Source organism: Terrapene carolina, unplaced genomic scaffold (assembly GCF_002925995.2).
Source record: "Terrapene carolina triunguis isolate 2854851 unplaced genomic scaffold, T_m_triunguis-2.0 Scaffold23, whole genome shotgun sequence".
NCBI lineage: Eukaryota > Metazoa > Chordata > Testudines > Emydidae > Terrapene > Terrapene triunguis.
Window position 1 is genome coordinate 30,568,893 of NW_020664374.1, and position 12,163 is coordinate 30,581,055.

General features: G+C 44.6%; 1 long non-coding RNA gene across 1 annotated transcript; it reads left to right on the top strand.

Annotated features, from left to right (window-relative positions):
* Positions 1-47: 47 nt before the first annotated feature.
* Positions 48-9,422, top strand: LOC113406270. The gene is made up of 3 exons (XR_003369709.2): positions 48-769; positions 1,426-1,506; positions 9,078-9,422. It is a non-coding gene; the product is annotated as an uncharacterized LOC113406270 (long non-coding RNA).
* Positions 9,423-12,163: the final 2,741 nt, after the last annotated feature.

Sequence of the window (12,163 nt, forward strand, 5' to 3'; positions counted from 1 at the left end):
CCTAAGATTTCCCCTCCCCGCCCGGAATTGGATGGCATTTCCTTTTTACTCCGTAACTGGCACTTTCTGTAATTCTGAAAGACTCTTCTTGATGCTGTATGATTGAATATGACCATTTACATCATTGATATTACCACTGTTATATAATTGCAACAAATTGCAACAAATCTTATACAAAGTATGTCATGTAAGTGTCAATCCAGGTATCATCTTTGTATCTGAAGTTATGAATATTGGTCATGGAGTTGTATCTGATACATGTGTGTTAGTCCTGGGTAACACCTACCAGACAGGATTTACATTGGTACCAGACAGCTATGTAGTGATGGTCCATCAAGGACACTTCACTCTCCCAGTGGGCCTAAGAAGAAACTCATCCCGCCCAGATAGCTGTATGCGGGCATGGTCCTGCCATGCGGGCAGGGGACTGGACTCGATGACCTCTCGAGGTCCCTTCCAGTCCTAGAATCTATGAATCTATGGTCTTCCTGCTGATGCATCAGTTTCCGAGGGGCCAATAGCCACCTCCTGTGAGTCATCAAAGCATGTAATGGCATGTGATACGCTCATATGACCCTGGACTCCATCTTGGCCCAGTAATTTTCCATGCACCTGGGCTGTGAGTTTAGTTGGGACAGCAAAATTCCATGCACATGGCAGAGGATATATAAGGACCCTGACATATATCCATTTTTGTCTTCATTTTCTCTAGACTGGATTTCTAACAAGGAAGTTCTAAACAAGGACTGATGACCTCCAACCTGTTTGGGTAATTCCAGGGAGAGAGTTTTGCAAGCTAGCAGTTTATTCCATCATTGCTATGATCCTGATCTATGAACACTGAAAAATCACTTGTATCTATATGATCTATTAATCATTTATAACTCTCTTCTTTTCTTTTAAACCTTTAGCTTTTAGTTAGTAAGGATTGGCATCAACATAATTATTGGATAAGATCTGAGTTATATATTGACCTGGCTAAGTGGCTGGTCCCTTGGGATTAGAAGGACCCTATATTTAATTAAATTGGTCTTCAGTAACCACTCATCATAAAGTTCAGTGTCTGTGTGGTGAGCCAAGGGCTGGAATGCCTAAGAAGACTGCATTTTTGGCTTCTTTGTTAACCAGTGTGGTGAGACATAAGTTCACTTTTGTTACTGGCTTGGTATAATCTAACGATAGAATAACCACCAGTTTGGGGTGAGTCTGCTCTATTTCTCAGCAGTCTGTCCTGAATTTTGTATTCTCAGCTGTGACCCACTGAGGCATGGTGACATCTTTCAAGATGTTTCAGTGAGGCATTTACAATCTCGCTTTAAAAACAACAAAGCCCAATTATTTTTATCTCTGCTAGGGAGCCCTGTAATTCTGTAAATGAGACACTTCCTCATGGGAGCAATAACCTTTTTTTCCTTCTGCTTCTAGGTGAATTTATCTGCATGACCTTGTCATGCATCTGATGCAAAGTCACCATTTTGCAGACGGGTATTAAAAGTGAATTGCAAGGTAATGTTCTCTAATTGCTGCATTTAATTAAAAAGGTTAATACTGACATTTACTTTTATTCTTGCACATAATAAAACAATGAATAGCTAATAAATAGGAAGTCACCACTATCTTAGGCTTTTGCGAACAGGGGCTGCTAACAGGGAGTTTCGCAAGGGAGTTCTCCAGGTGAAGGAGGAGCAATACAGCACCCTTTTGGGGTAAGTGACTGTCTGCAGTGTGTGTTTGTTTGTGTTTGGGGGTTACTTGCTGTGTGCTGAGCTTGTGTTTGTCAGTCTGTTTGTTTGTTTGGTTGTTTGAAGGACCGTGTGCTGTGGCTGACAGTTGGAAGCTGTGAGCTTCAAAGGAAGGTTTGAAACCTAGAAGCCTCTGGTAATTGGCTGAGCCTTAATCAGTGGGCGGGGCATTCATACAGGCCAGGGCTTTATAAAGCAGCGCACAAGCGACCAGGGAGCTTTTGCGAACAGGGGCTGCTAACAGGGAGTTTCGCAAGGGAGTTGGGAAGGGCAGTGGGAAGGGGCGAGGGTCCCTTGCCGGTTCTATCTGTTTTCCCTTTATTCCCCTTAAAACTTTAAACTTCTTGCTTAAACAACCCCTTCAGCGGACAGGGGGCTGCAGACGGGAGTTTGACAGAGGGAGGCTTACGATGGTTAGGAAGACCCACAACACCTGTGCCAGCACTGCGTCTGTCTCCTCCACCTGCGCCTGTAGCCAGACAGAGCGCCTGAGCATGGATGCTTCTACCCAGATCCTGGTGTGGTTTTGCAGAGACTGTAACTTGCAATTTCCACTTACTGATATCCAGGCTGGGGGGACCATCCAATGTGAAAGGTGCCTGCTGGTGGAATCTCTCAGGCAGCAAGTGGGAGAGCTACAGGAGGAGGTGGCTAAGTTGAGAAGCATCCGAATCCACGAGCAATTCCTGGACAGTGTCCATGTGGAGACAGCTGAGGTAGCTGTCCCAGGACACAGGACTGCTGATACACCACTGGTGGAGGAGGAGATGGCTCAGGGTGGACACTGGCAGCTGGTTACTTCTGGCAGCAGGCAGTGCTCCACCCCTGCTCCGAACCCTCCCGCTGTGGTAATAGGTAACCGTTATGCTCTTCTTGATACAGGAAAGAAGGCATCACCCCCTACAGTAAAGGAGGAGAAGCCTCGTACCCCTAAGGCTGGGAGGTCTGCTGCCACCACTGCGAATAGGAAACGTAGGGTAGTGGTGGTCGGAGACTCTCTGCTGAGGGGGACGGAGGCGCCCATCTGTCGCCCTGACATTTCATCTCGGGAGGTATGCTGCCTGCCGGGAGCCCGTATCCAAGACGTTACGGAGGCATTGTCGAAGATTATCCAGCCCTCTGACTACTACCCCATGCTACTCATCCATGTGGGCACAAATGATACTGCGCGGTGTGACACTGAGCGGATCAAGAGTGACTACAGGGCTCTGGGAGTACGGGTGAAGGAGTTTGGAGCGCAGGTGGTATTCTCTTCGATTCTTCCTGTCAAAGGTAGGGGCCCAGGCAGAGACAGATGCATCATGGAGGTGAATGCCTGGCTGCGAAGATGGTGTCGCCAGGAGGGCTTTGGCTTCCTAGACCACGGGATGCTATTTGAGGAAGGACTGCTAGGCAGAGATGGTGTTCACCTTTCGAGGAGGGGAAAGACCCTATTTGGACACAGACTGGCTAACCTAGTGAGGAGGGCTTTAAACTAGGTTCGACGGGGACAGGTGAGCAAAGCCCGCAGGTAAGTGGGGAACATGGAGACCTGGGAGATGGGTCGGAGACGAGAGGAAGTGTGGGCTATATTGGCAGAGAGAAAGGAGGGTCAGGACAAAACCGGGAGGAAAGATCAAACCAGTATCTTAGATGCCTATATACAAATGCGAGAAGTATGGGTAATAAGCAGGAAGAACTGGAAGTGCTATTAAATAAATACAACTATGACATTGTTGGCATCACTGAAACTTGGTGGGATAATACACATGATTGGAATGTTGGTGTGGATGGATACAGCTTGCTCAGGAAGGATAGACAGGGGAAAAAGGGAGGAGGTGTTGCCTTATATATTAAAAATGTACACACTTGGACTGAGGTAGAGATGGACATAGGAGACGGAAGTGTTGAGAGTCTCTGGGTTAGGCTAAAAGGGGTAAAAAACAAGGGTGATGTCATGCTAGGAGTCTACTACAGGCCACCTAACCAGGTGGAAGAGGTGGATGAGGCTTTTTTTTAAACAACTAACAAAATCATCCAAAGCCCAAGATTTGGTGGTGATGGGGGACTTCAACTATCCGGATATATGTTGGGAAAATAACACAGCGGGGCACAGACTATCCAACAAATTCTTGGACTGCATTGCAGACAACTTTTTATTTCAGAAGGTTGAAAAAGCTACTAGGGGTGAAGCTGTTCTAGACTTGATTTTAACAAATAGGGAGGAACTCGTTGAGAATTTGAAAGTAGAAGGCAGCTTGGGTGAAAGTGATCATGAAATCATAGAGTTTGCAATTCTAAGGAAGGGTAGAAGGGAGAACAGCAAAATAGAGATAATGGATTTCAGGAAGGCGGATTTTGGTAAGCTCAGAGAGCTGATAGGTAAGGTCCCATGGGAATCAAGACTGAGGGGAAAAACAACTGAGGAGAGTTGGCAGTTTTTCAAGGGGACACTATTAAGGGCCCAAAAGCAAGCTATTCCGTTGGTTAGGAAAGATAGAAAATGTGGCAAAAGACCACCTTGGCTTAACCACGAGATCTTGCATGATCTAAAAAATAAAAAGGAGTCATATAAAAAATGGAAACTAGGACAGATTACAAAGGATGAATATAAGCAAACAACACAGGAATGCAGGGGCAAGATTAGAAAGGCAAAGGCACAAAATGAGCTCAAACTAGCTAAGGGAATAAAGGGGAACAAGAAGACTTTTTATCAATACATTAGAAGCAAGAGGAAGACCAAAGACAGGGTAGGCCCACTGCTTAGTGAAGAGGGAGAAACAGTAACAGGAAACTTGGAAATGGCAGAGATGCTTAATGACTTCTTTGTTTCGGTCTTCACCGAGAAGTCTGAAGGAATGCCTAACCTAGTGAATGCTAATGGGAAGGGGGTAGGTTTAGCAGATAAAATAAAAAAAGAACAAGTTAAAAATCACTTAGAAAAGTTAGATGCCTGCAAGTCACCAGGGCCTGATGAAATGCATCCTAGAATACTCAAGGAGCTAATAGAGGAGGTATCTGAGCCTCTAGCTATTATCTTTGGAAAATCATGGGAGACGGGAGAGATTCCAGAAGACTGGAAAAGGGCAAATATAGTGCCCATCTATAAAAAGGGAAATAAAAACAACCCAGGAAACTACAGACCAGTTAGTTTAACTTCTGTGCCAGGGAAGATAATGGAGCAAGTAATTAAGGAAATCATCTGCAAACACTGGAAGGTGGTAAGGTGATAGGGAACAGCCAGCATGGATTTGTAAAGAACAAATCATGTCAAACCAATCTGATAGCTTTCTTCGATAGGATAACGAGTCTTGTGGATAAGGGAGAAGCTGTGGATGTGGTATACCTAGACTTTAGTAAGGCATTTGATACGGTCTCGCATGATATTCTTATCGACAAACTAGGCAAATACAATTTAGATGGGGCTACTATAAGGTGGGTGCATAACTGGCTGGATAACCGTACTCAGAGAGTTGTTATTAATGGTTCCCAATCCTGCTGGAAAGGCATAACGAGTGGGGTTCCGCAGGGGTCTGTTTTGGGACCGGCTCTGTTCAATATCTTCATTAACGACTTAGATATTGGTATAGAAAGTACGATTATTAAGTTTGCGGATGATACCAAACTGGGAGGGATTGCAACTGCTTTGGAGGACAGGGTCATAATTCAAAATGATCTGGACAAATTGGAGAAATGGTCTGAGGTAAACAGGATGAAGTTTAACAAAGACAAATGCAAAGTGCTCCACTTAGGAAGAAAAAATCAGTTTCACACATACAGAATGGGAAGAGACTGTCTAGGAAGGAGTACGGCAGAAAGGGATCTAGGGGTTATAGTGGACCACAAGCTAAATATGAGTCAACAGTGTGATGCTGTTGCAAAAAAAGCAAACGTGATTCTGGGATGTATTAACAGGTGTGTTGTGAGCAAGACACGAGAAGTCATTCTTCCGCTCTACTCTGCTCTGGTTAGGCCTCAGCTGGAGTATTGTGTCCAGTTCTGGGCACCGCATTTCAAGAAAGATGTGGAGAAATTGGAAAGGGTCCAGAGAAGAGCAACAAGAATGATTAAAGGTCTTGAGAACATGACCTATGAAGGAAGGCTGAAAGAATTGGGTTTGTTTAGTTTGGAAAAGAGAAGACTGAGAGAGGACATGATAGCAGTTTTCAGGTATCTAAAAGGGTGTCATAAGGAGGAGGGAGAAAACTTGTTCACCTTAGCCTCTGAGGATAGAACAAGAAGCAATGGGCTTAAACTGCAGCAAGGGAGGTCTAGGTTGGACATTAGGAAAAAGTTCCTAACTGTCAGGGTGGTTAAACACTGGAATAAATTGCCTAGGGAGGTTGTGGAATCTCCATCTCTAGAGATATTTAAGAGTAGGTTAGATAAATGTCTATCAGGGATGGTCTAGACAGTATTTGGTCCTGCCATGCGGGCAGGGGACTGGACTCGATGACCTCTCGAGGTCCCTTCCAGTCCTAGAATCTATGAATCTATGAATCTGTTGTTGTTTGAGAGACAGGATGGGCAACCAGCACAAAATACTGCAAGTTGGAGTACTGAAGTACTGAGACTTTTCAGTGTTGTAACTTTTGTGATTTATTTTGTTCACAACATAGAAAGACTTAGCCACTGTAACATCATTCTTCTCTTCCCCTAACTCTCTCTAATTTGAAAAAGACTTTTAGGTCTAAACTCAAGACTGGGAGTCAGGAACTCCTGAGTTCCAATCCTAGTTTTGACTGTGAGGTTCCTTAACAGATTGATATATGCCTGCCTACCTCACAGGATTATTTTGTGGATTAATTTTGCACAGTACTTTGAAAATATAAAAAACACATACCAAATTATCATTTTATTTTGACTTCAGTCACTTGCCCTGGAACTAGCTTTCAGGTTTGGCATGTGCTGCAGGACAGAGTAGGAGAAGTTTGATCATGAGGGAGAAATCCCTTGTTTAAAATAGATATTGTTATGCGCAAGCACAAATGGAAACCGAATAATGGAAAACACTTGAAGCTTATATAGTTTTTCAGCATAACGTGTTTGATTTTTCTATTGTATCACAGCACCTCTTTACTGTCCCATGCAATGCTTTCTCAAGACTCCATGCTTTGAAGCTATCTCCAGCAAATCAAAATGTTAGATTTTTTTTTTAAGATAAATTATTACTATGACAGCTAATGGTAACATTCCATCTTGCTGAATTTAAACTGATAGAAGTTTTCTGTAAGATATACATGTAGAATATACACTAGTGAGCCACATTGTGGAGAAGAAATCAGCGGTGTGGAAGCGGGATTTACCCCAAGGTTGGAAAAGTTCTCTCTTTGGCGTCTTTTCAGGATGTAGGAAAGTATAAAATTAAAATAGCTTCTAGTTCATCTGTGCTTATCTGTTCCCGACTACTGAGCAATTGCTATTGTTTTTCCACTGTGTATTTTATTTGTCTGAGAGATTCAACAGTCATTCAACTAATTTCAACAGTCAAAATTCTTCCTCTTGTCATGGAAAATGACTAAACCTGTTACTGATGCCACAAAAACACAGATAAATTGAAAAGAAATATTTTGACCCCCTGTTCCACGGTGTATTTCTTGATCATGCTACTTATTGCTTTATTACACTAGAGGGAACTATTCGCTGGCAAGTGAAGATGGGTAGTTCAGTATAGCTCTGTCAACTGTAAAAGGAACTGTGCTGAAAGAGATGATGCAGAAGTAGACCCTTGAACTTTTTTTTTTCATGCACTACAGACTTTCTTCATTCAAATGAAGAAAAAGAGAGCATCAATGCAGAGAATAAACAGAGCAGTTTGAATCTATGATTCAATTAAACCATTCTGGTGACATCAAGTAAATACTTGTTGGGGAAGGATGATGATTTTACATATGGGAGTGGTAGCAATCTATGAAGAGTCTATGTTGCTTGAGGTGATTCAGTATAATGCCAATGCTAATGCTGCTAAAGTATCAAGGAATAACATTTATATCACTTTTTATTTAAAATGTTTATTATAGTTAAACTATAAAGGTCTACCTTAAATTGCCAGAGACAAAAGCAGTAAAATTCTGGCATTAGTTTGTCCTGGCTTTCTTCGCCATGTTTGGGCAGATCCTGTACTTCTTACTCAGCCAGAAGTCTAATGAGAATCCTGCCTGCATAAGGAGTGCAGGATCTGTCCCATCGTGTATATGTATTGTCAAGAGATGCTTTAATAATATTAAAAGAAAACTAGTGGCTTGCTAATTACACCCTGGATAATTAAATGCTTATTAAATAAGAGAGTTCTTAGTTGAGTCATTATGGGTATTGCTAACTGCACAGCTGTAAATGGTCCCTTTAAAGAGTGTCCTGTACATGTAGGATCTTATCTATACTGGAATATTGCATCCTGTTAGAACACCTGTTGAATGATATGGTGGACCAGTTTATATGAAGTATATGTAGGCATAGGTATTGCATTAGGTATATTCATGAGGTATTGTATGCCCATAAAGGTAGTAAGGCTAATGCTCCCAGTTGAGGTATATATGCCCTGTAACAGCATTGCAAATAGGAATTCATATAGGAAAGAAGATTAGGTTAGGGATAGCATAACTGTACGGATCGTAAGGCAATTAGCCAAAGTACACCAAATACCATTTAAGCATTACAGCAGTCAAGTAGACAAAGGTGGCATAATGACTTTTCACAGGGTTACATATTTCATAGAAAAAGACTGGGAACTGTTAAGGTTTCAGACAATCAGTCCAGAACCCTATCTGTTTTTCTCTGCACTTTCTTCATGTCAGCAGGGAGATCTAGCAATTTCTCAGTCTTAGATTCTGCTTTATTTTTGGTATAGACATTCAGTGGAACAGTAACATGATCATTGCCCTTGACATAGTTTGCGACTCCCTTCCGCTTCTGCAGCACTTCTGAGGGAACCATCTTGGGGAATAACATCACAGCAGCGTAACTCATTGGTCTTCCCTTTGCTTTTTTGAATAAGTGCCTTCTCTGCCTCCTAATCCCTTGTCTCAGTATAACATCATCAAGAGTCGGGACTGCTTACAGGGGATGCAGAGGGGATCACTATCCAGTTCACTTCCACACCATATTATTTCCTCCAAGGCACAGCATAAACTTCAAACCCCAAACCGGGAACAGAAATCCCAACATCCTAATCTAGCCTTTATGTATTGCACATCACTTATCACCTCTGAGGCCTCCCAAGACTGGGATGAATCTCAAGGGATGGAATTCAGAAATAGAGGCTAAAACAAAACAAAAAAATGCTGTAATTGCTTCTATGGAAAAAGCACTAATATGGACAATAACTACTTGTTGTTTTCTGTACTTTCCTTTATCAAGAGCTGAGCAGTTGACCGATATGAAAGGGAAGAAACAGGTTTAAGGATGAGATGTCTGAAGCCTTCCTTACAGACTTTCCAAAAAACCCTCGAAAACTACTGACAACTGGAAAGTGTTTTTGATGTCTGAAAGAGAAAGACAGGCAGCTATCCTGCGACAGCATTGAACTGGCCCGAGGCAGTGTTGCCATGACGAAAGACGCTGCGGAGAAAGATAGGGACTCCTGGAGGCAATGATCAGGCAGAACGTTCTGTTGGATTGCATAGTGAAATTAGGCCAGCAGACAATCCAGCATCTTCAACCAGAACCGGTCATGTTCTGCAGCCTCTCGATTATCTAGGGTACTGGGAACACCAGCCTTGCTCCCAGAAGCCATTCACTTCCCCAGCCTCAGCACAGGGTAGTAAGAACGCCACATGGGAGCCCAGCACATCTGCACTACCCAATGCACGTGACAACTGTGACCCCAATACACTACCCTAGAAGGCAGAGGATCTAGAAGAAGCAAAGGCAAGATGTTCACCTGCGTGTGAACAGAAGCCCCCTCCCCTGACTTATTGTGTGTTGCCCTCTTCAGCCCACTGTGTCTGAAAGTCATTTTTTCACTTTAAAGCTGTGTTTGATGTTGTTTCAATCACTAAGATCAACGCTTGTAACATTTTCTAAGTTTTATTTTTGGTTTTTATTTATTGCAATAATTTGTCCAATAAAAAACATTAAGTCCCAAAGCACCTGCAATGGATGGTACACACAACCCACAAATTTTCAATTGAACAGCAGTGTCATAAGTTTTTATAAAAGCACAGATGGTATAAAATAGAGTAACCAAATGTGTCACTTCCAGCGTCCATAAAATCAACTTTAATGCTCAAAATTCTCCCCCCTTCCTCCCCAAAAACCCACAGCTGGATGTATAGCTGCACTCCTTCAGGCACCAGACTCAAAGTAAGAACAAAAGCAGTCCCTGACAATGCCTTGTATGCCTTGGGGCTGCTCGTACTGCTGAGCAAATCTCGGCACCACAGGCTCCCATAAATTAAGACTTTCTCCCTTACTCACAGATATTGTGCAAAATACAACATGCAGCTATAATCCTAGGTAAATATCATTGTGCAGCTTCTAACTTAATGAAAAGATAATGCCATCTTGATTTCAAATGGCCGAATGCACACTCCGCTGCCATTCTGCGACTGCTGAGACGATAGTTAAGCAGTTTATTCCTTCTGTCGAAGTGCACCATAAATTACTTCACGGTTCAGTGTAGCAGAGGATAAACTGGGTCTCCCACAGTACCCAAAGAAATCTGCATGCTGTTAATGTCCATAGTGATCCTGGAGGCAAACGCTCCGCTCATTAAGATAAACAGGCACGAGTTCCAAAAGATCCCAGTATTGTTGACTTTTCCAGACTACCCTGCATGTATGTTTGTGAAGCTGCCACGGTCGTCAGCCAGGCCTTGGATCATCATAGGGAACACCTTTCAATTCAGCTCTGACGCCTCATGTTGAAGGCAAATGATAGGTATGTGGGTCCCATCAGTTGCCCCAATACAATTTTGAGAACCCCATGTATGCAAAGCCATCAATAGAGTCCTAAGCATTAGCATTGCCAAGCTTTATAACCCCGTGCACCCATACCTTCTGATAGCAGTACACACTTGCATGACAGTATCCCCACAGTTGATCTTCCAACACTGAATTGGTTGTCTACAGACCAGTAACACTTGGGGGTGGACCATTGCTAGATGGTGACCTGTTTGTCAACGATGGTAAACAGCATGTTAGTTAGGGTGACCAGACGTCCCGATTTTATCGGGACTGTCCCGATATTTGCTTGTTTGTCCCGCGGGACACTGGACAAACAAGCAATTTTGCCCTCCGCTCCAGCGCACAGGCGGAGCCTGGAGGGGCTCTCGCCCCCGGCCCCATCCCCTCCTCCCCCCATTGGATCCCTCCCCAAATCCCCGCCCTGGCCCAGCCCCGCCCCCTCACTGCCCCATTGGATCCTCCTCAAATCCCCACCCTGGCCCCACCTCTTCCCCAAGCACGCCGCATTCCTCCTCCCTTCCAGGCTTGGCTGATCAGCTGTATGGCGGCGCAAGGCTGGAGGGAGGGGGTGGCCCTCAGCACTCACCCTGCGAACTGCTCCAGTATAGCTTCTCCAGGAAGGTGAGCACGCCCCGGCAGAGATCCCGCAGCGGCTCCCTCCGCCCGAGCCCCCGGTAGAAGGCGAGGCAGGCCTGGGCCTCCTGCGCCGCGCCCATGGCTCACGGAGTGGCCTGGCCCGGACAGGGAGGGCGGCCAGGAAGCGAGCCAGGCTGCCCTGGGGATCTAGTGCAGCACGTGGGCTTGGCAGCTCCGAGGCCACCATAGAGTGGGTGGAGATGGGGCTGTGCCGCCTGGCGGGGGGGGCAGGTGCTCCAGCGGCTTTTTTTTTTTTTTCCCCGCTGCCGGCTTTTTTTTTCCCCTCTGCCGCGCCCCCCCCGCCCACGTCCCGATATTTCATGTTTGTCATCTGGTCACCCTAATGTTAGTATGCTGCCACTGCAGCTTTGAGCTGAGCTCAGCACAGATCTCAAAAAGAGCTGTCTTTGCCATCCAGAAGTCCTGTCACCACTGCATATCCTCCCAGGTCTGCAGAACCGTCCTTTCCAACCAATTAATACTGGTTTCCAAGCCCAGAAATGGCGTTGTGCTGTGTGAAGCTACTCCAAGAACAGCTCGTGTAGTAGCAGTTGCTCAGGGTATGTCTACACTATGAAATTAGGTCGATTTTATAGAAGTCGATCTTTAGAAAGCGATTTTGTACAGTTGATCGTGTATGTCCCCACTAAGCGCATTAGGTTGGCAGAGTATGTCCTCAATACCGTGGCTAGCATCGACTCATGGAGTGGTGCACTGTGGGTAGCTATCCCACAGTCCCCACTGCCCATTGGAATTCTGGGTTAAGCTCCCAATGCCTGATGGGGCAAAAACATTGTCACCGGTGGTTTTGGGTACATGTCGTCAGTCTCCCCTCTCTCCTTCCTTGAAAGCAATGGCAAACAATCGTTTCGCGCCTTTTTTCCTTGGTTATCCATGCAGACG